The sequence below is a fragment of the Phoca vitulina genome, unplaced genomic scaffold (genome assembly GCF_004348235.1).
Source record: "Phoca vitulina isolate PV1807 unplaced genomic scaffold, GSC_HSeal_1.0 scaffold91, whole genome shotgun sequence".
NCBI classification, from domain to species: Eukaryota; Metazoa; Chordata; class Mammalia; order Carnivora; family Phocidae; genus Phoca; species Phoca vitulina.
Window position 1 is genome coordinate 593,243 of NW_022589794.1, and position 26,660 is coordinate 619,902.

A 26,660-nucleotide genomic window follows, 5' to 3' on the forward strand; every position below is an offset into this window, starting at 1 on the left:
AAAGAGACAAAGGGAGATTGGTCTCACGCATTCCTGGAGATGGCAGGTGCACCAGCAGATCACCGTGCATTTAAGTGGTGCAGGACTGCTTCTAGGCTAGCGGTCTCGGTGACAGTGGCCGAGGACACTCAGACCAGGTTCCCTTTCAAGGGTGCTGGCTGCAGGGCGTGAGCCTGGCCGACAGCCTGTGGCTGCCACTTTACATCTCATGCAGTTCTCGTGCTGAGACCTCTCTCCCCCACCTGCTTCTCTCCCCGACCTGCTTCTCTCCCCCACCTGCTTTTCTCCCCCACCTGCTTTTCTCCCCCACCTGCTTCTCTCTCCCACCTGTTTCTTTCTCTCTCACTTGCTTCTCTTTCTCCCACCTGCTTCTCTCCCCCACCTGCTTCTCTCTCCCACCTGTTTTTTTCTCTCTCACTTGCTTCCCTTTCTCCCACCTGCTTCTCTCCCCCACCTGCTTCTCTCCCCCACCTGCTTCTCTCCCCCACCTGCTTCTCTCCCCCACCTGTTTCTTTCTCTCTCACTTGCTTCTCTTTCTCCCATCTGCTTCTCTCTCCCACCTTCTTCTCTCCCCCACCTGCTTCTCTCTCCCACCTGTTTTTTTCTCTCACTTGTTTCCCTTTCTCCCACCTGCTTCTCTCCCCCACCTGCTTTTCTCCCCCACCTGCTTCTCTCTCCCACCTGTTTCTTTCTCTCTCACTTGCTTCCCTTTCTCCCACCTGCTTCTCTCCCCCACCTGCTTCTCTCTCCCACCTGCTTCTCTCTCCCACCTGTTTCTTTCTCTCTCACTTGCTTCTCTTTCTCCCACCTACTTCTCTCCCCCACCTGTTTCTCTCTCTCTTAACCTGCTTCTCTCTTCTCCCTCCCTCTGTCCCCTTGTGACTCAGGACTTGCTCCTCTCCTCCTACGTCAATGTCTTCAGCTCAAGGTAATTCTTTTCTCTGACCTGGACAAGGGCTGGAAATGATTTAGAGCCCTTACTGTTTGCCAGGCATTGTTCCAAGGACCTTGTGTACACTATCTAATAGAGGCCACTTAACCAATGTATGAGATAATTCATATTATTCCCGCTTAATAGTAGAAAGCAGAAATGCCAGGGGGGAAACTTGTTCAATGTTCCTCAGTAAGGATTTAATGGGGCCCAGCTTCGAGCCTGGGCAGTCACCTCCAGAGACTGACTCCTCCATGTTGGGCACATGGTGGTACGGAGGCTTGGTAAAGCCTCTCCCCAGGGACGGGGGAGACTCTGGGGCTCAGCTGGTCAGACAGATGCATTTGAGGCTAATAGCCTGATGTTTGGTGACAGAGAGACTGGGTTTGAGGCCCAGCATCACCCTTGTTAGGGGGCAATGCTGGTCCCTTGAGCAAGGACCTAAATGACTCTTCTGATGGCCTTGTCTTTGATCACCTGGCTTCTTTTGGGACAAACCTCATCCCCCTGCTGCACATGGGGTATGTCTTAGGCAGGGCCAATCACAGCCCCTGGCCACAGTGACTGACCCAAAGCTGTGCCCCAAACCAAAGCTGGGCCCATCAGAGTCCTGCCCTGATATTTTGTTTCAAATTAAAGTCTGTGAAGAGACATTCTTTCGTCCTCTCTGGTCATGGAGACATGTGGAAGAAATAAATGGAATTGCTCAGGACCGTGCTCGCATGGCCACGGGAAAAGCCTGTTGGATGTGGGAGAAGTCATGTGAACAGATAGGAAAGACTAGCCAAGGCAGTGAGATTACAGACCAAGGGCAGTTCCTCAGCATTTTCTTGTGTCTCACCACCTTGAGAGTTTGGGGAGTACTATTCAGTTGTTTGGTAGAATGTCCCTTGATGTGGAGATGCCTGGGGATTTCTCACAATTAAGTGGAAGTTGTGCGTTTTGGGGAAGAGGTGATGTGCCTTTCTCAGCACCTTATATCAAGGGTACATTAGTACCACTTTGAAACGATATTTGAAAAGCCTATAGCTCCAGTTTATAAATTCTACATGAAAACCCATTGTTACCATCATCATCACCATCACCATCACCATCATCACCACCATCATCACCATCATCATCACCACCATCATCACCATCATCATCATCACCACCATCATCACCATCATCATCATCATCATTATCACCACCATCACCATCATAACCATCATCATCATCATCACCATTACCATCATCACCATCCCCACCATCACCACTACCATCACCATCATCATCACCATCATCACCATCACCATCATCACCACCATCATCACCACCATCACCATCATCATCATCATCACCACCATCATCATCACCATCATCACCACTATCATCACCATCACCATCATCACCACCACCATCATCACCATCACCACCATCATCATCATCATCACCCTCATCACCATCATTATCACCTTCATCATCATCATCACCATTACCATCATCTTTTATGATTGCCAACCATGTGCCAGGTACTGTGTGAATTACTTCATACTGACTCATTAACTCCCATGGAAATCTGATAGGTGCTAATATTACCCCTATTTACCAAACGAGAAACCGAGGGTCAGGGAGACTAAGAAACTTGTCCAAGGTCACACTGGAAGTAAGAGGTTAAGTTAGAACTTGAATCTAAGTTTTAGTGATGGCATATCCCATATTATATTCACCCTTCCTTGAATTTGACGTTCCCGTCTGTCTGCCCAGTGTTCAAATGCAGAAATGCATCTACCTTTCCAAATTCCCTTGAAGGTAGTACTGGCTACCTTGGGGACAATAGGAAATTAGCTGATGGGTTCTGGAAGTGTTATGCTTTCCTGATAGAGTCGATGCCCCTTCTTGCTTCATTCTTGTTCCTGCTTGGAATGTAGACCTGTGGCTGGAGGTGTGACAGCCATTTTGCAACCAAAAGGCAACAGACATGAGCAAGAAAGTCATTCTACCTCTGAGTATTTACCTGAAGAAAACAAAAACACAAATTCAAAAAAAGATATGCACCCCTATGTTTATGGCAGCATTATTTACAGGAGCCAAAATATGGAAGCAGCCCAAGTGTCCATCAAGAGATGAATGGATAAAGGAGATGTGGTGTGGTATGTGTGTGTATATACACACATACATACATACACACCATGGAATATTACTCAGCTATAACAAGAATGAAATCTTGTCATTCACAACAACATGGATGGATCTAGAAGGTATTATGTTAAGTGAAACAGGTCAGAGAAAAACAAATACATATATATGGAATCTAAAAAAAAAAAGCAAAACCCCAAATGATCAAAGAAACAAACAGCAACAACAACAAAAAAGAAAAAGACTCATAAATACAGAGAACAAACTAGGGTTGCCAGAGGGGAGGAGGACAGAAGGATGCAAAATAGGTGAGGGGCATTCGGAGGTACAAACTAATATAATCTTATATATCAACTATAGTTTAATTTTTAAAAATTCTAAAAACGGTTCCCCAGTGAGGATAGAGAGGCTGCAACACCTCTGGGTCCTTGTCGCGGGTCATGAATAGGATACCGTCTCTGTATGCTTACTTTGCTGTCATCAGACACCTGTGATTTTCAGCCATGTGTGGTCCTAATTGACCCCCAAACACAAATACAGCCTCCTTCTGTTTAAAGTTTGATACTTTCTAAATCTGTGGTTCCATTTGGGGGTCACAGGTTCACCTGGCTGTGGAGAGCCAGAAACATAAATAAATGACTTATGTGTGACCAAGAGAGTCATCACCCACCCCCCCGTGAGCAACCGTCAGGTCACCCCGCTGTTTTCTTTTGAAATGGGGGGGGGTCAGTGCTGCCAGATAGTCCATTTTCTAGGAGAAGCTATAAATCCTATTTTTCAATGCAAAGTTTAATTTGCAAATTTGATTGCATTGCAATTCCAGATTTTGGAAATCTTGGCCAGGATTCAAAAACTTTTAGGCCAAACACAAGGTGTGTAGGACCCAAGGACCTCCAATTTGCAACCTCTGACTCAGAACAAAAAGCTCACTTCGTGACATTTGTTTACTTGAGGGATAGAAGACAAAGGGTATGTTGCAAGAAAGCAGGCTGGAACTTTCTCGATCTTTGAACCGGCAATAAAAACGGACAGCAAAAACAAGTTGACAAATAGTATCTTCTCACATTGCCATCATTCTTCAACACGGAGGCTGCAAAGCATGAAATACTGTGACAAGGAAGCCCATTCTTCCAGCCTCTGTTAGGTCTCTGAGCGTAGCCCCACACCGGTGACCCCGCCTTTATTCCCATGACAAACGGCTGCCTCCAGACTCAGCCTTGGCATGCTGACACCCAGGGCAGGAGGCGGCGGCCCTGACAAACTATTTTAGTAAGAGCACACTGAAATCCTCCCCTGGCGCAAACTCTGAATTTTTTTTTTTTTTTTTTTTTTTTTTGCAGTATTATTTAAAGCCTGCAGGGAGGAAGAAAGATGAGTCCCAGTTTCTCCAAGGTCTTGCAGAAGGGGTGTGATGTTGCCTGGAGCAAATGATGGGTTGTCTGTGTCTCAAATTCTTTCTCTTTCCAGTTGAGTTTCTGGCTCCAAAAAGGTATGTGTGTGCATGTGTGTGTGTGTGTGCATGTGTGTGTGTGTGCGTGCGTGTGTGGGCGTGCATGCGTGTGCACGTGCTGCCGCGGACTTGCCCTCTTTTTTGTTGATTAGGGTACTATTCACAGGAGGCATACACTTGGATGAGGTTTGGTGATGGTCTACGATCGTGTGGCTACCACCACACCGAGACATGGGACGGCCTCTCACCCTAAAGGAACTCCTGTATCTTCATCTTTCACTTCCTTTCCCCACCACGGACCACAGGCAATGACTCATTTGCTTTCTGTCATTATAATTTTTTTTCTGGAATTTCATAAAAATGGAATCTTATATAATCTTTTATGCTTGCTTCTTTCAGGTGGCACAGTGCTTCTGAGATGCATCCATATTACTGAACGTATCAATGGCTGGCTCACCCTGATGACTCAGAAGCATTCCCCTGTACGCAAATATCACAATTGGTTTATCCATTCACCATTTATTGGACATCTGGGCTGCTTCCAGGTTTTGGATTTTATGAATAATATCACAAACTGAATTTTGGCTTGATCTTTAGCACTGCACATCACACGGATGACCTCGCAAGTCTTAGTTTAAAATACATAGAAGTAGAGAAGTGAAAATAACCTTGCTTAAATGGGTTGGTCACCGACGATGCTAGAGCTTACTAGAATAGCCACAGGAAAGGTGATGCCCTCGGGTTTATGATCCGTCCCAGGTTCCATGGCCAATGTGATTGGTTGGGAGATCATTCATTCATCTAACAAATGTTTTTCGAGCACTTTTTATGCCAAGCCCCCTTCCAGAACTTGGAAACTGAATTGTGAATTAGAGTCTTTCTTCTTTCGGAGATTACAATTTAAATGGGAGGTGGGGCAGCAGGTACATAACGTGAAAGAAATAAATGAACAGGATTATTTCTGGTGATTGTATACATGATGGAGAAATTAAAACGGTGCACAATGGTGAGCACTTCTTTGGGTCAAGTGATTAAGGAAGGGCTCCTGAAGGGGTGTCAGCAGGACAAAGAGGCAGTGACTTGGTGAATTTAATTGACAACTATCTTTAAACCTAATTGAAACAATCCGACATTACCTAGAACGGTGGTTGAAAAAAAAGCTTATATTGGCCTGCACTCTACAGACCCTCAAAACAAGTACAGTTTTCCCAGAAAAGACAAGGTTGTTTAAAATAATGATTAGCTAGAAGCAATAAACTGGACATCTTCTCATAAGTGGACAAAATGTGACTATGAATTAAAAGATCTTGTGCAACTAGTCACGCGTTTGTGGACTGCGTTGGAAGGTACTCCCAAATTTCCTGGCCCCATCCTCAATATACTGACTATTACCTGTCCCTATGTCTGCAGCCTCAGCTGATGGCAACCATAATTGTCTTGTATTGATGAGTAACATCATGCTCTCCCCAAAGAAATAATATGGTGAACTAGAGGTAATGCAACCATGGCATTAGCTCTGATTTATAGTGAGGGGAGCCCATGGATTGGCTTATAGTCCTTGTTCACTGTGTGTCTTGTCAAGTTAAGGACATTTATGAAGGTCTGATAGATGAGGCTTTGATTTCAATTGAATTTTTAGAAATCTACATTTAAGTGTGTAATCAATATTTAAAACCTAATTGAACCAAATATGCTACATCTGTTAAATTCAAAATTTTAAGCTTATTTCTAGTCGGAGTAGCCTCTGACCATTTAGAGAAATGTTAATTGTTTAAAGACAGAGAACGTGGACAGGAGACACAATGCAGGTTTGTGCTGCTTTCTAATGCAAAGGTGTCATCGGGAAATGGTCTCTGTCCGGGGCTTTCCTTGGTTTCCCTGATCACAACGTCTCTCCGGCAAGCATGCCCGTTTTGGCATAAGATGCCTGCTGGGGGCTCCAGGCACTTTTTTCTGAGAGCACCCACTCATTTCCAAGATCAAGTGTGATCGGACAGAGTTGGGTCCCATGCCCACCCCTCTCCCAATCATGATCAAAATGTTAAATCCTGTTCTGTAGTTCTCAAGCCACAGAGGGTCAGGGTGGCCCCATTCAAGCCACAGGAACACATCGGGTTATTTCCCCAAGGAAGCTAAACCCAAGGGGAATTGCTAGGGAGAAGCATCAACCCTGTATGTATATAAACTGCAGAAAAAAAGGAGAGACGTTGCAGTTTTGAGTTCTGAGCTCCTGGCAGCACAGCAAACATGCAGATGAAAAGCCTTTTTCTTGAATCCCTCTGCTTTGACATTGTTCTTCCTTTTCTCCTGAAGGTCAGTGCGGTTTGAGAACTAAAATGACGCCCCTCAGAACAGAAGTGAGCAGGGGACCCGCTGAGGGGCACGGACGCCTCTGCCCACTTTGAACTCCCGGAGGAGACTCCCTGCACCGTTCACGGGCTGGTTAATTGGGGCTGTGTGGCAGGTGGGCAGGCTGCCTTGATTTATTATTTAACATTTCTCTGCTGGACCTTTATGTGCTCCGGTGGTTGATCAGTGGCCTGAGGGCCAAGATACTATCTTCCTGCCTTTCTTGGTATCCTCCCCCACTCCTAATAGAGGTTTCCCTGCAGATTCTCAGTTAATGAAGAAGAAAGGTGGAAAGAGAAGAAGAAGGGGAGGGGCAGCAGGGATGAGCCAGGGTGAAGGGCAAGCCTCAAAACTTGGGAACAGGCAGAACATGGAAGATGGGAATCATGTGCTTACCCTCTGTGGCAGAGGTCAAGTGAACGGCCCCTAATCAATCTTGTCCCCAATATCCAGACCCTTGTGCAATCTCTTCCCACATCAACTGTGGGCTTCATGTCAAAATGATGATGTCCCAATTTGCTCTGGCCGATGCGACATCAGCGGGCACGACAGAGGCTTGGGGCGTGTTTGCACACTGGAGCTCGCCCTTTAGAAGCCAGCTGACACACGAGGAAGCCCCGTGCAGCCCAGGGGGAAGCTGGTGCAGGAGAACCGAGGCCCCGGCTGGCTGCCAGACCTGTGCGTGAGGCGTCTGGGACCATCCAGCCCTACTGGACCATTCAGACGGTGGTGGCCACTGGTGCGATGGCAGCTGAGACCAGCCCAAATTGCAGGGTCAGGCAAATATACCAGGGGTTGTTTTAAGCCGCTCTGGAATAGGTTTTCACGCACTAATAGGTACACACTCCATTAGCAATAACCTAAGGCAGTATATGTATGTGTGTGTGTGTGTGTGTGTGTGTGTGTGTGTGGTGTATCAAAGCACATATATGAGTTATTTACATGTATTTTTTATCTTCTACATTTATCGGTTGAAACACAGTGTATGTACATATAAGCACACATAACCAAAAGTTACAGAACACAGACTTACTTTTCCTGCACGCAATGCATGATAATACTTTCTAGTTCTTTCTGATTTCATTCCATTCTTTCTCTTGTTCCCTCTTTTCTTCCCCTCTCTAATTTTAGTTAATAACCCGCTAAATTAATTTCACAATTCACTAATGCCTTGTTATTCACATTTAGAAAGCCCCTGGTTTAGGGAATGTATTATTAACCTGGGTAAGGGGTGGGCAGAGAAGGTAGCAGGGATGAGTTTCAAAGGGGAGTTCCTTAAATTTATATAAAACCTCTGTGCAAGTAGGCATGTGCACTTCCCGGGAGCGGGCCCCAGACTTTTGTCAGACTGGAAGAGCCAACCATCCACACTGAGTCATTCAGTCCTCTTTGGCCAGGTGATGTCATCCATGGTCACATGTCACCAAGGGGAAAAAGATAACCCTGAATCTCTATCTCCGAACCTGGGCTCTGGATTTGCAGCCCACAGCCTACTGGACATTTCCACCCGGATGTCCTAAAGGCACCCCAAACTCATTGGTTTTCAAACCTTTTCAATATGCTTGTTACCCACGCCCTCTGCCAAATCCCAGCTCCTGCCGCCATCTTCCCTGCCGGAAGCCTGGGAAGTCATTCCTGATGCTTCTTCCTCACCTGAACTATGTGGATTCCGTGGATTCTGCTAGATACCCTATAAATCCTTCCTTTCTAACTAGCCTCTTGGCAACTGTCCTAGTCCCGACGTTCATTATCTATTTCCTAGATGGTCCCCAGGCTTCCCTAGTGGGTTCCCCACATGGGGTTTGCATCTGTTGGGTCCATTTCTTACCACGGCCACCAGAGTGGTCTTTGAAAATTATAGATGTTATGACATCGCTCTGCTATCTGAACATTCATGAATTCCCCAAACATTGTCCACACAACAGGACAACAAGTCACAGAAACTCCCTTGCATGGGCGAATGGCACATCACTACTGGCCCCAGTCCACCTGTCCACCTTGGACTTAGGCCACGCCCCCCTCATACTGTAGTCTTCAGCAATATGCCCCTCCACATGCCCTGTCTCAAATCTTTGCACACTTCCCCTGTGGCTCTCTTACCCTGTCTGTCCAGCTGGCAAACTTCTATACATCCTCTAAACCTCAGCCTCAATGCTGCCTTCCCTGGGAATAACAGCAACAGGTGGTAGTGATTAGTGCTTGCTGAGCACACAATGCTTTGCCAAGGGCTTCACGTGAGTTCATTCATCTGAGCTGCAAAGAGCCCTAGAGGGGAGGTGCTCATAGCGTCCTGAGTTTACAGATGGGGAAACTGAGGCCCAAAGGAATTATGAAATCACGGAACTAACAAGAGGACGCTGGCAAGACCCAAACCCAGGCAGTCTGGCTTCTGAAGTCACCGTTTTGTTGGCCGAAAAATACTTTTTATTTGGAAATAATTCCGAACTTATTGAAAAGTTGCCAGAATCATACGAGAATGCCTGTATGTTCTTGACCCAGATTTATCTACTGTTAACATTATGCCCACTTGCCATTATTTGTTCTGTCTATCTATCTATCTATCTATCTATCTATCTATCTATATCTATCCATCCATCTATCCACCTAGGTATTTTATCTACCTGTCTGTCACCTGTCTATCTATCCATCCATCCATCATCTATGTATGTATCTACCTGTCTGTCTACCTATCCGTCTATCTTCTATCCATTTATCACCTGTCTACCTGTCTACTTATCTGTCATCTATCTATCATCTATGTATCTACCTATCTATCCATCTATTATCTATGTATCTATCTATCATCAATGTATGTATGTATCTACCTATCTATCCATTATCTACCGATCTACCTATCTATTATCTATGTATCTATCTGTCTGTTATCTATGTATCTACCTCTGCCTATCTATCATTTATCTATCTATCTATCAGTCTATCATTCCTTTCTGAACAATTTGAGAGTAAATCACATGCACCATGGCCATTTACCCTTGGACACTGAAGCTTGTACTTCTCAAGAATAAGGACACTCTCTTACATAACCTCAGTACAGTTACCAAGTTCAGGAAACTTTTAATTTAAATTGATTTAATCTTTTGTCTGTATTCCAATTTTGTCAACTGACCCAAGAACATTTTTATAGATTTTTCCCCTTCCAGTATGAGATTCTATCTTGGATTGGGTGTTGCATTACATATCATGTTTTTCTTTAATTTGGAACATTTCCTTGACCTTTTGTTCTGTTTCAAAATATTGACATTTTTGAAGAATATTGCCAATTTTTTAATAGGATGTTCCCTGCCGGAGTCAGTCTCATAGTCTCCTTGTGATTCCGACAGCTCTACACGTCCCCAGCTGGGATATCACAGAGGGGATGTTGCATCCAGCTCAGCACGTCACATCGCGGGCCCTGGATAGTCACCTGCCCCTCATTAGTGATGTTAATTTCGATCACCTGATCAAGGTAGTGTCTGATTTCCCCACATTGTAGCTACTACTTTTTTCCCAGCAACAAATAAGGTTTCTTTGGGAGACACTTAAGACTACGAGTATCCTGCTCCATCAAATACCCTCCTCCTCACCCTAGATCTAGCATGAATTAAGGATTCTTGCCTAGACCAACTTTAGTGGATGGTTTCAAAATCATGATTTTCCCCCCCATTTCCAGCACTCTCCGCATGTTCTCCAGTTAGCACGTGCCCAGATGCCATGATGCCCTTCATTCTCCCAGACAGATTTAGGCATCCCTTATCTACATCCCCAAGCTGCTATAACAGAAATGAATTGTTTGGTAATTGCTTGGTTTATCTAACTTTTTCATTACCAAACTTGTGGTTTATTGAGGCAAGCACCCCATCTTTCCACCTTTGTATCCACGGCAGCTGTGAAGAGCTTGTCCTAAAATGATCAGGAATATTTGCTTTCCAATGAGACAAAATCTGTTGCCCAGTGTGGTGCATAGACTAAGGGCCCCCCAAAGTCGACCTCATCCTGATCCTGGGAACCTGTGAATACACTGCCTTACATGGTAAAGGGGATTTGGTGGGTGTGATTAGGTTAGGACCTGGAGGTGAGCAGATTACCCTGGATATTCTGCACGAGTCTAGGATCATCACAGGGTCCTCCTAAGAGGGAGGCAGGAGGTCAGGGTCAGAGAAAGATTGGAAGGTGCTCTGCTGCTGGTTTTGAAGATGGGCAAAGGAGCCAAGAGCCAAGTAGCGTGAGGCGCTTCTAGAAGCTGCAGAAGGACAAGGATGGGATTCTAGAAGAGCCTCTAGAACAAAAGCAGCCCTGTCCATACCTGGACTTTTAGCCCCTAGAACCCATTTCTGGACTTGTGTCCTCTAGAGCAGTAAGAGAATAAATTTCTGTTTCTAAAACCATTATGTTTGTGATAATTCGTTACGGCACCAGTAAGACACCGGTCCTCCTGGTTTGGTGGGAAATATTCTCCTCTCCCTTCCCCCTCCTGGCAAGGTGAAAAAAGGTGTCCTCCTCGTGTGTACGGGGCACCCCTCACGCCCCCCTCTGAGGGTTTCCTGCTCTGCAAACTGCCTTGCGAAGGACCAGGTCCCAGCCTGGGCGGCCACATCGTGCGCTCGCTTCCCTCTTGTCAGAGGAAAGTGTTCTCCACTGTGGGTCTCCCCAGCTTACTCAAAAGGATCATTCAGAGAAGTGCTGCCCCAAAACCATGGGGCTCAAGTCTTTCTGCCCCTGAAACAAAAGCAGGGAGATACTTACCCCAGATTTCTGTGATGGCTCAGGACTAAGATAAGGAAAAAACAAAACCAATCAGGCATTGCTGGAGAGAGCAGAGGGTTTGTGCTTCTGTCCTTGCAGAGCATTTATCTCCCCAGGCTTTAGGGTCCCTGTAGATTTGCTGGACTTTGAAGATGAAGCAAAGGATAAAGAGAAGGGATATGGAGGGTGGTGAGGACGTGATTTCACCTTTAAATTCTGCCTCATTCCCTCCAAGAATCGTGCACCAGGGAGGCAGGGCATGCATGGCAGGGGTCTAGCCCGAGTTGGTGTCCGGCACCCGGTAGGAAGAAAACAAAGCAAGCTCACACGGGATCCACGGCCACTGCTCCCACAGCTAGCCGTTGGTTTCCCTAATTTGTGAGCCTGGATGCTCATTCATTTTTTTTCTTTCTGGGACTAGCCCCACCCTTTTTGTCAAAAACCTAACCTATGCCCTGGAGCAGAGGGGGAGCCATTTCTGAGCTACTGATGTCATTTTCCCACAGACATAAAACACGGATGGCAGCAGGCAGCAAGCCGTGACCCCCACGGAGGAGCACCATTCTGCCCACGACAGCTCGAGCCCGGAGCAAGTCCCCAGGGTGTGGGACACGTGGGTCCCGCTCTCAGCAGTGCCGTGTGATCGACTCGTGACCTCGTGATCTCCATGAATGAGTGGGACAGCACCCACACGCTATGAGCGCTGATTTTTACAATCTCATTTCCTCCCTGTCACAACCGTGGGAGGCGGGTGGCCTCATTCCCCTTTTAAAGATTGAGATGTTTGGGCTTACAGGTGTGAGCGTCATTCACGGGTGACAGGGTTACTAGGTGGCAGGACAGAGGTGCTGACATGGTCCGGGCTCCCAGCGCCAGGAGTGTTGACGGGCTCCATCAGGAAGAGAAGGAACGCGTGAGCGATCCCTTCACCCACGTGATGGCTGCGCACAACTCTAGGTGGCGGCAAAGGAGCTGGTTTGGAGGTGTGCTCGCTCAGAGGAACAGCATGCTCTGCCATCCTCGCGTCTCCCCGGAGGGAGGAGGGATGGGGAGGAACACAGCCAGTCTCTCCCGGGCACCCCACTCACCTTCCCAGGAGAGGAGGCCAGTGACTTACTCAACTGGCAAGTTTAGCAGGAGGAACAGAGCTGCCCGGTGGGCTCTGATTGGGTGTAAAGGGCATGTCCCAAGCTCTTCTGTAGTTGGATCGGGGCCACATGGCCAGGTTGGGACAACAGGTCGTGAGAAGAGTCACAGGTGTCAGGCTTGGAGCCTCCTGGACCCCAAGTCCCCACCCTGAGTTGTCCTTGGAAACCACAATCTGCATTGAATGTTGCAAATACCACAATCTGCATTGAATGTTGCAAATACCACAATCTGCATTGAATGTTGCAAATACCACAATCTGCATTGAATGTTGCAAATACCACAATCTGCATTGAAGGTTGCAAATACCACAATCTGCATTGAATGTTGCAAATACCACAATCTGCATTGAATGTTGCAAATACCACAATCTGCATTGAATGTTGCAAATACCACAATCTGCATTGAATGTTGCAGAGGCAAGAAGGGGGATGGCAGGGCTTACTTTCCATCGAGACACAGCACAGCCTACCCTGACCAACACATCTAACGCCCTCGCTCCCGTCAGCTTTACACATGATGAAGCTGGTATTTTGATTTTTGTCTCTCTGCTGCCTGACTCTCATTTTCCAGCAGGTTCTAAATTCACCCTGGAGAGGAAGACAGGAGAATGATTTTTTTTGCTTTTGCTTCCTTATCCTTATCCGCACACCACACGCTCTCTCATGGGCCACTGCGGCTCTGGGAGGGCATAAGACTAAAGAGATATTACAGAGCGAATCTGTGGCAGCATCTCTTTGAGGCTGGAGGGCCTCCATCTGGAATGTGCTGGGCGGGGAGGAGGCATTCCTCGGCTGCCGAGGATTACAGGGTGGGGCACACGGCCTGATGATGGCTCAACGGAGTACGCGGGGCGAATGCTCACCGAGTGCCATGTACTGTGCACACAGCGTTAGAAATTATTTTTATTAGTAGTATTTTCAATAAAATATTTAGTTATTGCTAAATATAACTAAATATTAGATATTTAGTTATTATTATAAAATATTTAGTTATTATCCTTACCTTACAATTTATTATTTGTGCATCGTATCATTTAGTGCTCAGGAAAATCCCAAGAGACGGGTCCCCATTTTACAGAAGAGGAAACTGAGGCTCTGCTGCCCGAGCCGGTGCTCCTAGTCACTGGGCTACGCCGGCGAGACCCCCAGGTGCTGAGAACTGGAGGGGCTAAGCTTTGGACAAGTCTTTGTTTCTTCTGTCCAGTGTCCAAGCTCCTTCCCCTGCATCTCTGCTCTCGCTGCCCACAGGCAGCCCGCAGCCTTGGACGGAGATGACCCAGAGGCAGGGTCTGGCTTCTGGGATCTCCCTGGGCTCCCGCTGTGTGGGGGTCTCCCCGCTTCCGGGAGCGCCGGCCTCAGGATCCCATCCCCTGGCTGGTGTCTCTGGGGCTGCTGCACTCCCCTGTCCCAAGGGGCTGCGGGCTGACCGCTGACCCTCACAGAGCACTCACGACCAGGGTCCCAGAGCTGCTTCCTGGGACACGTGCACAGCTCTTCTCGGGGGGTCCGGGGCGCTCACCTCATTTCTCAGCTCGGCAGACTGCCCACCGAACAGCTGCAATTGTCTCCAAGAACCCATATCCCAAGTCAGGGAAGAGGCCACGCTCCTGACGGCTGAGCCACGTTCGGGGTCGTTGGTGAGGTGCCTGAGGCAGGTTTGTACGTCAGGTCGGGTCTCGAAGGCCCTGGGAAGGAAGCCAGCTAACACACCCTCCAGCCACTGGCTCTCTACGGGGTGTGACTGTCCTTCTTGTGGAGGAGATCACCAAGGAGCACAACCACGTGAGAAGGGAAACGAGCCAGGGAGCCGTGAGGGGCTGGGCGTCCGCCCTGTGGCATTTCCAACACCAGCAGCCCCACGTGGCTCCCCCACCGGCGGCCGCTTGCAAACCCCATCATGACGCGCCCACATCTCTGGTGGGACTCAGTTGCTAAACACCAATATGGTCACGATGGTTGTAATGTGGACTATTTCTGCACTAACTGGCAAACAGGCACAGCTCTCGAGCTCCCCAAGGACCCCGCCCACCTCCGTGGCTGCCCCAACCCCTTCCTGGGACCTGCTGGCCATGCCCAGCTTGCAACCACTGAAGGGAAGGACGCACTCCACGTCTGCTGCCCGCCTCTGCCCTGGGTTTCCTGGGTCTCTGGCACCTCTGTTAAATATTTCTATACCACCTGTCCAAATTCATATGCCATTAATATTGTTAGTTATTTAACACGAACCTTTATACACTTCAGCTTCACTGAGGCAGAGAATTATAAGATACCTAAATGTACATGTTGGCGATTTATAAACGTGTACAGTGTGAAAGGATCCCCCATCTCGTTAATTAACACATCTATCACCACACATATTTATCTTCTGCGGGCAGGAACACTCAAGTTCTGCTCCCAGCAAATTTCAATTTTCCCATACGGTGTTATCAGCAGCATGGTCTTCAGACTTCCTTCGCCTTTAGTACCTTTCGAATCAACTTCTTTGAAATCAGTTCACTTTAAAGCAAACAAGCCCTGGAGGCTTCCCAGGGCTGGGAGCTCGCATGGGCTGGGGATCTTTCCCCGAGGTCCCACAGGCTCTGCGACGCTGGGGAATAGGGTGCCAGAGGGGAGCGTTTCTCCACGCTGCTGCCAACCTGAATGCCACCAGCCAGGGTTTAACGATGCGTTGCCCAAACCCGTCTCATCTTCAGTCTGCCTTTTAATTGGCGTCAGGGCGGGAGCCAGGGACAGTCGGGTTTGTGATCTCACCACTACTCAGGACCTCCCGCTCAGCAAGGCAGGGGCGTGGAAGGAGCTGGATCACCCAGGTTGGACAGGAAATAGGTCTGGGCTCCCGTGTGATGGCATTGCAGTGACGAGCAGTTTGCCTGGGCTGACAGCCATTTCAAAATTCTCCAATCACTCCTGCAAGCACGTTTTCTCACCGGGAGGTGCAGGAGGTCCCCCAGAGAGACAGGGTTCTGGGGCATCCGGGGGATGACCGGAGATCCCGACGCAGGGTCCGCTGGCTCTTCTTCCCTTCAGAAGCTCTTTCCTGAGGGTCTGAGGTTTCCCTCCTATTTGCTCCCCTCCCTCGGCTCCGTATCACAGGCCTTTGCAAACTTCCAGGTGGGTTCAGCCACATGGCGGCACTGGGGGCAGGTGGGGTAGAGGAGGGGAGATGCCAGGGGATTTGTCCCCTCTTTCCCTCTGTGCTCTGGACAGCGTCTCTGCTGGGGGCTGGGTTGCTTTCACCTTCCAGCTCCCACCGGGCACCTCCAGCCAGGAGTCCTGGGCTCTGGGAACAGCAGCTCCGTTGCTCGTCCCCGAGACCTCGAGGTGGTCCCTGCTGTCAGCTCTGGCTGGTGTCCAAGCGTCCCATCACTTCCCCTTTGCTCTTTAGCTCTATAACACTAATCCCACATAGTGAATTCCCTGCAGGGAGCTCCTCACTGTGCTTGCTGGCATCCCAACTGGACCTTGCTTAATGCACCTGCTGGGCATCCAGCCCTGAGCCGGGCACCCGGAGGCAGGCAGGAGCGGAGACGAGGTAACATGCTGGTGCAAGCCAGAGATATGTGCACGGCATATTTGGGAGAGCTCACCACACGCAGATTCTAAACGTGGCGCTGCCCAGGGCACGCAGGGTCCGAATACGGTAAGATCAGAGGTTTCTGCCTAAACAAATGGAAATCAGTGCTCTGGGGCTTTTGCTGTCTCCCCCGTGAGGCTGGACCTCGGTGCTTGGGTCACATGGAAACGTCACAGCACCCGAGGCTCCACTGTGAGAAATGGAAGAGGACCTGTGCATACTAATTCCTTCTATGTCTGGCTTTTCCTGCTTCTTGTGATGATTCTCACAGGCTGATTTTAATGAGGCGTTGTCATACTTTTAAAGAAATACAATAGATATTCCACCTGAAAAGCAAATACGTGCTTTTTGGGGCGCGGGACATAGAAGGAAGGTGTCCTTCCGAAGAACCCCAGACTCAGCTGGTTGGGGCCACCCCAATAGGAAGACAAGGAGATCCAGGGGCCCCTCATTTGAGTTGGGGATCAGTGATGAAGGCAGAAGCATCAGGTGTAGGTTACGGGAATGACTTCGGGGGGCTGGTGGTCCTGCGCCTTCTCCTGTGTGCCCAGGGCCAGCACGTGTCACAGGTGGTACATTCTGCCCCCCACCCCCCCCCCGAGGCACTAACAGGTGGGAGATGACACATCATAAGCGGATGCTGCCGCCGACTCCAGGCAAGACCATTGAGGTCCTTTACAGAGTTTCTGGTTAGTCCCTCGTTGTCAAAATTTGCTTTGAAAATCATCCCTAATCTTATATTTAAAGTTCAAGACACATAACGTTTCAACGCCTCCACTTGACAACTGATAGCAAGCGTGACAGGTTGCTGGGTGGTCCACGGCCCACATTTTGTGATGCTCTGGGGATGCGGTGAGGGGCATCACAGGACACCAGCAGGGTCCAGCATCCAAGGGGCATCACAGGACACCAGCAGGGTCCAGAATCCAAGGGGCATCACAGGACACCAGCAGGGTCCGGCATCCAAGGGGCACTTGCGCTGGAGCGCCGCCTGCCTCCACGCACTTAGAAACTGGAAAATATGCGTTAGTTTCCCAAGTTTTGCAGTGTTTATGAGCGAGCCAGGACGAGAGGGCTTTGCGTTATTCATGAATTCAACAAATATGGACTCTTCAGCACCCGTGGTGATACGGCATTTACAGGGTCGTACAAAAGACAGATCCCGCTGCTGGGTATTGCTCCCTCCACATCTGGCCTCTTCAGATCACTGAATGGCCGTCTGGATGAAAACCACAAATTGTAAATAAAACATAATATTTAAAAAAATATTATTATAACGATACTTATCACTAGGAAGGATCATATTGTCTGTGACAGCACCTGAGACATCCGTACCTGACTCCGTGACAGATGGCTGGTGCCCTAAGCCATTTGTTGTTCTTTTTTTTTTTTTTTTAAGATTTATGTATTTACTTGAGAGAGAGAGAGAGAGAGAGAATGAGCGAGGTGGGGGGCAGAGGGAGAGGAAGAGAGAGAATCTCAAGCAGAGAATCTTGGAGCCCAACATGGGGCTCGATCCCAGGTCCCTGAGATCATGACCTGAGCCAAAACCAAGAGTCGGAGGCTTAACCGACTGAGCCACCCAAGGTGCCCCCGAAGCCATTTTTCTCAACTACTTGGTTACTTTTCATCCCCCTCTCTCCCTCCCTCCCTCTCTCTCTTTTTCTTCTGACTCTAGTCCATTGGTTCCAACAGGGTGTTTGAAATGACCTCAGACCCAGAGCATCTGGTGTGGCTTCTTCCTGCCAACTGCATCCCAAAAGTCATGTAATTACTGCCCATCTGGCCACGCACCCCACCAACAGGACACCTTGCCTTGTCTTTCTTTGATCATATTTACACTTCTCTGCCCTTACAGAGTGGAGATCGGGAGCATACTGCTGACCACAACATGATGAACAGGCTATGAAGTCATTTACCATTTCTCCCTCCCTCACACACAGCATACATACCGAGAGCTGTTTTGTATGAAACACGCGCACCAATGATTCCTTACAAAGTAAAATATTTGTGAGAATACAGATACAAGTAATTGCTTCTGCACATAGAATGCCGCCGATAAAGGAACCCGCCAACACTGTGCGCACGTACTCCCCGAGCCTATCCGGCATGCAATTTGCACCTGACTTTGCAAGCTTCTCAGAGCTGGTGTAATTTGTACTCGTTTTATGCTACAAGGAGCCCATGAATCTTTGATGGTGATTATAGTTTTGTTTTCCTTACCTTTAACTAGAATGCTGGTCTGGTATAAAAGCATCCTGTTGTTCCTGTGTTAAAAGCTTTTATCAGAGACCTACTTCTTTTGAAGGGCTGGAAACATCCCACATCAATTTAATAAAATCCAATTCTCAGGGATTCATTAGCATTCTTACGCCTCACCCTTTCCTTGGTCGTTAACAGATCATCGTTATTTCCAGATTCCCTTGTCTCGGTACGTTCGGATTTACTCTCGAGATCTGGCCGCTCTGTATGTTAATATCGACATTCTAGACGTAACACGAATATTATGATTTTCATCACCATGTCTTACACTTGGTGTAGCTGTGTTGAGCCATAGATCTATTTGCATGAATTCGGAATATAATGCCGACCTAACAGAAACAATACGCATCGCAGACCTCACAAAGGCAAAGGAGACACACGCATTCTACAAAAATACGTCAGCAGATATTAATGATACCCTGATAACTGAGTACTCACTGAAAATACAATCCCGGACCATCTGGTCTTTGCCAGGCCTACATACTTTAAATTGTAATGATTATTGAGAACATAATGTGGTTTTCTTAATAATCATAATTAATCTTACATTTAAAATCTATGACATATACGATCTCATTGCTTTCTGCTCTGCAGCTGTGAAACCACGTGCTAGACTATTGTACATCATCTGCTAGAGAGTGGGGGTCCATCGGGGGGAGGGGGAGATGTGCTTATGGACATACGTTCGGTTTGGCTGGAGAAATGCAATGGGACAGGTGCGTGGGGGCAGGATGGGAAAGAAGTCGCAGGTCACAGAGCTCCTGGGGACAGGAGAGGGACAGGCAGGTGTCCATTTCAGAGACCATCGTGTGTCTGGGGACCCTCATCAGGCAGGAGTGCCACTGGACTGTCCACCCAGATGGGGCCACGGGCTCAGCGCTGTGGACAGGCAGAGCCTCCAGCTGGATCCCTGCACAAGCTCTTGCTGCCTGCAGGATGGAGTCCATCCACCATGATCTGGGTTCCAGTGGCTGGGAGGCCCGTCTCTGTCTGATCCCCAGTGGGACACCGGGGGCCTCACGGGGAGCGCCCGCAACTCTACTGCCGCTGGCTGTCCACCCGGGCTCCCAGCCCCACCAGAGAGGCCACAGGCCCAGAGACCCACGTGGCGCGGTGCGGTGCTGGCCGGGGTAGGGTCCTGCGGTCAGCACAGCTGCTCACCCTTCTCGTGCTGTCCTTCTCAGACTGGCCTCCACACTCAGGAGGTTTCAGTGGGGCCTCGTCGATGGGTAGCTGCTAGTGGGTCCTCCTGAGCGGCCATCATTTCGATGACATTGCCTCCAGGGGCCGGCAGCTCACAGCCGAGAGGGGCCACTTCCGAGTCCACAGCCAGGATCCAGGTCCACGTGCCCAGTACCTAAAGCCTGGTGGCCAAGGCTCCTCTGGGTCCCTCGGCAGATGGTGCCGGGGACAGAACCAAAGCTGATCGGGGCTGCAGCCGAGTCCTGGGCAGGGTGCTCCTTCTGGGTCATCGCTGGGACTGTGGTGGCGAGTCTGGGTGTAGGTCTGCCTTCAAAAGGCTCTTCTCAGTCTTGCACCAGCTCCCACCTAGATGCCACCGCTCCCACAGAGCACATTTGTCTGGGGATGCTGCCAAATTATTGTGGAGGGGCGTACGCCTGAGGCAGGTCCATTCCGCCATCTTGCTGACACCATCATCTGCTGTGTCCTTCTGACGAGCAGGAACTGACTGCCGCCATCAGCGCCCCGGCCTGCGTTGGGGGAAAGCCGTCCTCCCCAAGTCCTTGTGTCTCCTGGCTGCTGGGGCTGGACCTGGCCCCACGGGTGGGCAGGACTGAGGCCTAGACCGCTGGATTGTCACATCCCCCCGGCCTGGGAATTGCTTTGGTGACAGGCATGGGACGGGGGCTTTGGCTGGGGTCCTGCGGAGAGGAGTTCTCTTCTCCCCTTCCCTCGCAGCGCGAGCAAGAAGCTTGGAGCCGCAGAGAGCAATGTTGTTGCTCTGAAGGAAGCGCCTGCTCAAGAAAGATGCCAACATCATGGAGGATGAATAGACAGAGACCGGGTCCTGACGACCAAGCTGTGCCCCAGCTGTTACCTGTGGACCCTCGGTTACATAAACCAGTAATCTCCTCGCTTCCCTTCTTCGGGGGTGGGAGTAAGTCACTGTGATGAAGGCTCTGTACTTGCAGCCAACACTTCGGGCAGACACGCCACCTCAGTGGGTTTTGCTCCGACCAGGCTTTGTAGGTGATAAACGTGTGCGGCATGACCGAGAGTCATGACACGGTCAACGCCTAATACAGTTAAGTTTCCTTAGCATCTCTCTCTCCCTGTTGTGTATGGGCTGCTTCCGTCCCCGAATCCACATGAAGCACGTTTCCAGGAGTAGTGGGAGCAGGGACCTGGTCTGGCTCCGGATGGGGAATCCAGGAGGAGAGCCGGCACGCCTCTGATCCAGTCTGCGTTTGTTCTGAACATGCTGTAAAAATCACCTCTACTCCTAATGCTTACACCAATCCCCAAACCCAAACAAAAATCTTAGCAGGGGTATTTAACCGAATACCTGGGACTTTAGAATAGGCTTCCAAACATCAAAATCCAGAACTTTCTGGTGAGCTAAGCTTTCTGCAGACATTTAGCATCGTAAGGGGCTTATCTCAAGGAACATCTCAGAGGCCTGGGGGACATTTACAATAAATTCCTTTTATGTTAACAAAGCAAAGCAAGTGTATAATATCTCATTTCGAAGCTCCTTCCCGTGTTTCCAGTAATGTTGGAACCTCTTATGCAACTATTAATAAGTAAGAAGTAAGACCACAATCCCACTATTTCTTTCCAACTTCCAGAAAGCATCGCTTCCCAGAGCTTGCTAGAAGTCATATACAACTGTTAAGTTCTCCTTATATTTATCTGACCCTGTTGGATGATGACCCATTTTTTTTCTCGAGTTTCTGACATTTTTGGTGACTTTTGTCATAGTCCCCAACAATGCCAAGATCTTTAAGAGGGAGCTAAAAGCTTTCAGCTGATTCTGAGAAGGACTTTTCTCCTTCCTTCACCTGCTCAAACTCCCTCCCACCTTGTTGTTATGTCCTAAATGCCTGCATCGTAAATCCCTCTTTGCTTCTCCGTAGCGAGGGCCGAGTTTCACCCGGTGGGCACGGGAGCCCACGCTGGCTGGCCTCTGTTCCTGCTGGGTGGCACCCGGGCCACTCTGGGCACGAGTTGTCCTGCTAGGAAAGGCCAGTGGTGGTCCCGGTCTCTGCACTCCTCCCTCCCCTCGGGCACAGGGACTGGAACCTTCTCGAAAAATAGTTAGAATAGAATAGCCCCTGAAATGCCCATCAATAAGAGAATGACTAAGTAAATCATGATATATGATTCCATGCCACGGAATGCTATGGAGCATTCCAAAAGGAACGAGGCAGTTCTATGTATGCTAAGCTGGCAGGATCTCCAAGCTTAGTGGAAACACCAGGTGCACGATACCAGACATGGTGTGTGACACTCCATGCACCACCAAGGTGGGGGGTAGGTATGCAGACGTCTCGAATGTCACTGGAGCTTGAACTCGACACTGATTATGGAAGCAGATGAGCTGGGCACCAAAGTACATGAGTGCCTGACATCATTTCATTAATGTATCGTGTGGGTTTGTGTGTGGGTCCCATAACCAGGCTGCCTGGGTTCTCATCCTGCTTCCTCCATGTATTATGAGACACCGCACCGTGTGGTTCAACCTCGCCGTGCCTCAACATGTTCATCTTATCCCCATGTAATGGGGATAATATTAGTGCTTTCCTCGTATGGTTCTTGCAAGATTAAATGAATTAATATATGAACAGTGCTTGACTCAAATCAAGTGCCAAGTGAGTGTTAATTATTACGTTATTCCCCATGGGAGTGCTTTACCACGGACATGCAAAGCCTTCTGTAAATCAGGAAAAATGCATGAAAAATAGAAGGTAAAAAAGTAAAACGTTCTAGGTTTGGAATCTTGTTAGGACTAAGAGGACCTCTTGTCGAGCTCAAGAAATGACCTCTTCTCTTTGCTGCCTGCCCCCTTCTCCTTCCAAGGATGAAGGCAGAGAGGGGCCCAGGCTGCAGAGAGGAAAAGACAAAAGTTTATGAAAAGGATGGAACGATCATGCCCAGACGTGGGTCGGCAAATGCCCACGTGCATGTAACCCAGGTGTTCTCAAGCTGGGGGCTCCAGGCACCAACTCTGGCTTGAAAGTTAAACGAACTCGTGGGAGCCTCCATCCCAGCCACCAGGCAAAGGCCCCTCCAGGCCCCGAGGAGCGAACTCTACAGAAAGCTGCACACGCTTCCACTCCGTCTGCTCTCGGTCCCCGTCCGTGCCACCCCTGCATGAACACCACCAGATGCATCCACCCCTCCTCTGGAACACTGCTGAGACATGGCGAATGCACCAGACGTCTGCTGATGGTTTGGGTGTAGGAGAGGGGTTCGTGGGGCAGGACAGAGTAGGCAACACTCACACTCGTAGGGTGGATGTTGCTGCCAGAAGGGCGTGGCCCCGTGTCCCACCGTGGGGGCGTCCGCCGGCCTCCCTGCCATCTCTTCCTTGTTCCAAACACCAGCCTCCACCCTCCACCTTGCTGCTTCTCTTCTCATGGGACAGATTACATGCTCTCCTTCCAAAGCGCACCTGCTGTTACCCGTAGAGACCGGGGTGGAGGGAGAGCGCGCAGGCGGCGAGGGGCACCGGCTTACTCCCTGTCCTCAAACAGCCGTTCAAGTGGTTTTCTGAATGTATCAAAATAGTTTCCTAAACCCACGCTCTCTGAGATGGCTTTCGCCTCTCTCTGGGTCCCTCCGCGAGGCAGAGATTAGGCTGGAGAGCCATTGAAATCATCTTCCAAATTAGGCCAGTCTCTCCTGCGGCCCCTCGAGGATGACCTAGTTTGCTGTGTGAGAATCTCCTCATTCTGAAACGCAGGGCTGGCAAGCGCCTATTGTCCTGTGGAGGTGCCGTGATAGAAACTTGCGTGGTCCTCCAACGAACGCGGGGCCCTCACGAAACCCCTCTGCTGCTAGGATGGAGGGAGGTCTTGAAGACCACTGGAGAGTGCTGAGGGACCCAAAGTGGGGGTTTCATCAGAAGGACACGCGAGGCCGCGTCGGTGACTTGCTTGCCCAAAGGCCCGACGGCTTCGTTGGGGAGCACGTAATGCCCCGCGCGCAGTGACGTGTTTTGGAGAATAATGAAGAAAGTCATGGCCTGAACTGTGTCCCTCTACTTGTAGGTCAAAGCCCTAACCCCCAGAGGGGCTGCATTTGGAGAGAGGGCCCTCAGCGAAATGGGTAAGGTCGAGTAGGTCATAGGGTGGGGCCCCCTCCAATAGGACTGGTGTCCTTACAGGAAGAGACACCAGGGCGCTCTCTCTGTCTCCCTGCGTGACCAGAGAGAGGCCACGTGGCGGCTGAGCCAGAAGGTGGCCTCACAACAAATCAACCCTCGATCCCAGACTTCCAGCCTCCGGAACTGGGAGAAAGCAAACGTCGGTTGGCTGCGCCCCCCAGCCCGCGATACCCGGCGGCCGAGGAGGCCAACGCAGTGAACACGGGGCAGACGAGCGAGTGAGTGTTGACACCAGCATCCACCACGGGCCCTCGCCCTCCTGCAGGCCTGTCTCAGACCTCGCGGACCCCACCCTCAACAGAGCCGCCAGGTGGTTCCACCTGCCACACAGCGCCCCCTGTGGGCGGCGTCAGAACCTGCCCCCCCCATCCCCTGCCCTTCCTGGACAAGGTGCCGAGTGGGTGGCGGTTGAAAGGAGATCCTAGACGTCTTGATAATAAGGCAGGTGCGTTCTTAAGAAATTAGTCTGGGAAAATACAAGAGGATGTAATTGTATTTGTGTCTGGAATCTTCACGGGGTAACAATGTTAAAGCACAGCAGCTGCTTTTGTTTCCAATCGCATTTTAATTTCTTCCTCCTACATTCAAGCAACCGCTACTATGAATTAAATGAGCTTTGGGATTGTGCTGTGTTTTTTTTCCCTCTCTCTGCCTCTGCAGACACACGGTCTGCCCTTCCCTGTCCCCGGCCTCTCCCAGAAAGCCCACTTTTCTGGACTACACCACCAGATCGCCTTTCCCCACCGATTCTGGGCCCGGCGGTGGCGGGAAATCAGGGCAGGAGGGGAGAACAGCTGGGGTATTTGCTCCCGCACCTCCTCCCCACTGGGAGGCTATGTGGCATCAGCGGCCTCTCGTTCCTCTACCTGCACACGGAGCTTCTGCGGGAGTGTGGCTCTCTCCGCTTCCCCTTCAGGCCCACGGGAGCCAATGTTTTCCCACCGCTCCTGTTCCCCAGGCCTTCCCCCCACTCCTCTCCAGTCACCCCTGCAAGTCAGCGCCGGCCCGAGGGCTAAGGGGTCATCGACTTTACCCCAGTTCCACCTTCTTTGCCCCCCCACCCCACCCTCTGTACTCGAAAGGGCGATCTTCTCTGCAGGAAAGACAAACATTTAGGTGTACCAGCTGGAGGGAAGTGGGCACCCAAGGACGGTCCAATCTTGGTCAAGTGGGTGGTGTTCTGTGCCCCCTCCCTGGCTGGGACTGGGGACTTGAACACTCCAGCCACTCGGCAAGTTCCCCAGTGGGCAGCTTGGTTTATGCGCACAATCCTCAGCAACAACCCACAACGCAGGCCTGGGGTCTGCAGGCTGCGGGGAGGTCATTCCGGCTCCCGGCTTTGTGCTCACCAGGACGATGCTCCCTGGCCAAGGAGCGGCAAGAAGGAACACGAGGGCACCTGCTCTGCGCCAAGTCAGGGCGGACATCCCTGGCGCCCACGCTCTGCGCTGGCCTGGAGGTACGGCCGCCACAGTGAGACCCGCGGAGCGCCCCCCGGATGGCCGCACCACGAAGGGCTAAGACCATCACAGGTTGCCGAGAACGTGGAGCAACTGGAATTCCCGGGCTCCGTGGGTGGAAAATCCCACAGCTTATCGAGTGAAGCATATACTTAGCTTATGATCCAGATATTTTACTCATATGTATTTACCAGAAAGAAGCGAAAATACGTATCCACCTAAAGACTTGCCTATGAATGTTCACACCACTATTCATGTGAGCTGAAAACCGAAAACATCCTAGGTGTCCGTCCGTCCACGGGAAAATGTGTACAGAAAGAGTTGTGTATTCATGCAGTAGAAAACTACTCACCGATTAGAGGGAAAGGGTTATTGACTCACACGATAACACGAGGGAGTCTCAAAAATACTACACTGAATGAGAGAAGGCTTCCATACACACTGGATGATCCATTTATGTAAGATCTGAAGCTAGGATGACGGTGGAACTTAGCAGATCAATGGCTTGCTCTCCCCAGCAGGAGGGGTGGCGAAGTCTCCAGTGGGTGGGCAGCCAGATTCCCCAGACAACTAGAAATCGCCTGTGGCGAAAACCAGCCTGCAGTGCGCAGGTAGTCTGTTTGTCCAGCAAGGCTGCTTTCACACCTGCCAGGTAAAAATCGATATCAGGAACGGGAATTGGGGCCACCCAACAGGTATGCAGCCCACCGTCCCAACACATCTCTCCGTGGAATGACGAGAGATCAGAGGACTTTTGCCTTCTCTTCGCTGCTTCTTGATTCAAAATTTTCCCCATGAAAGCCTATGCCTTAACACACATCATGTGACATCGTGGAATCTGCCTTCAACCACTTCGCACCACTGCAGACATAACTTAGATCTATAAGATGTGCATCTCTCTAACATTAAAATCATCTCATTTTGAATTCGAATGGCAGTCTGACAAATTGGGAACCAGCCCAAGCCCTGCTTTCAGAGCTTCTAAGATATGGGAGCTCATGGAAGTCCAAAGAATTACCCTTTACCCAGAGTATTGCAGGGGGAGCGGTGGTGAGTGTAAAGGCTAGGGCATGGTCCCTGCTTGCTGCTCGAGAAATGTCTGTGGGTGGATGGAGTGAACCCCCCAGAAGGAAAAAGCTGCGGGAAATAAGTGTTTTTCCTCTCGTCGGAGGACCAAACAATCAAGCTTTGCAAAAGGTAAAAACAAAGGTCACATTCACCGAGATAAAATGACAGATTCGGAGTTCATAGAAGGAAAAGAAGTCGGTCATGGCG

The 26,660-nt window shown here is 49.8% G+C and overlaps 1 protein-coding gene across 3 annotated transcripts in view; it reads right to left on the minus strand.

Moving 5' to 3' along the window:
- TMEM132D (transmembrane protein 132D) overlaps positions 1–26,660 on the minus strand; it is a 547,440-nt gene that overhangs the window by 35,254 nt on the left and 485,526 nt on the right. The window lies entirely within an intron of this gene.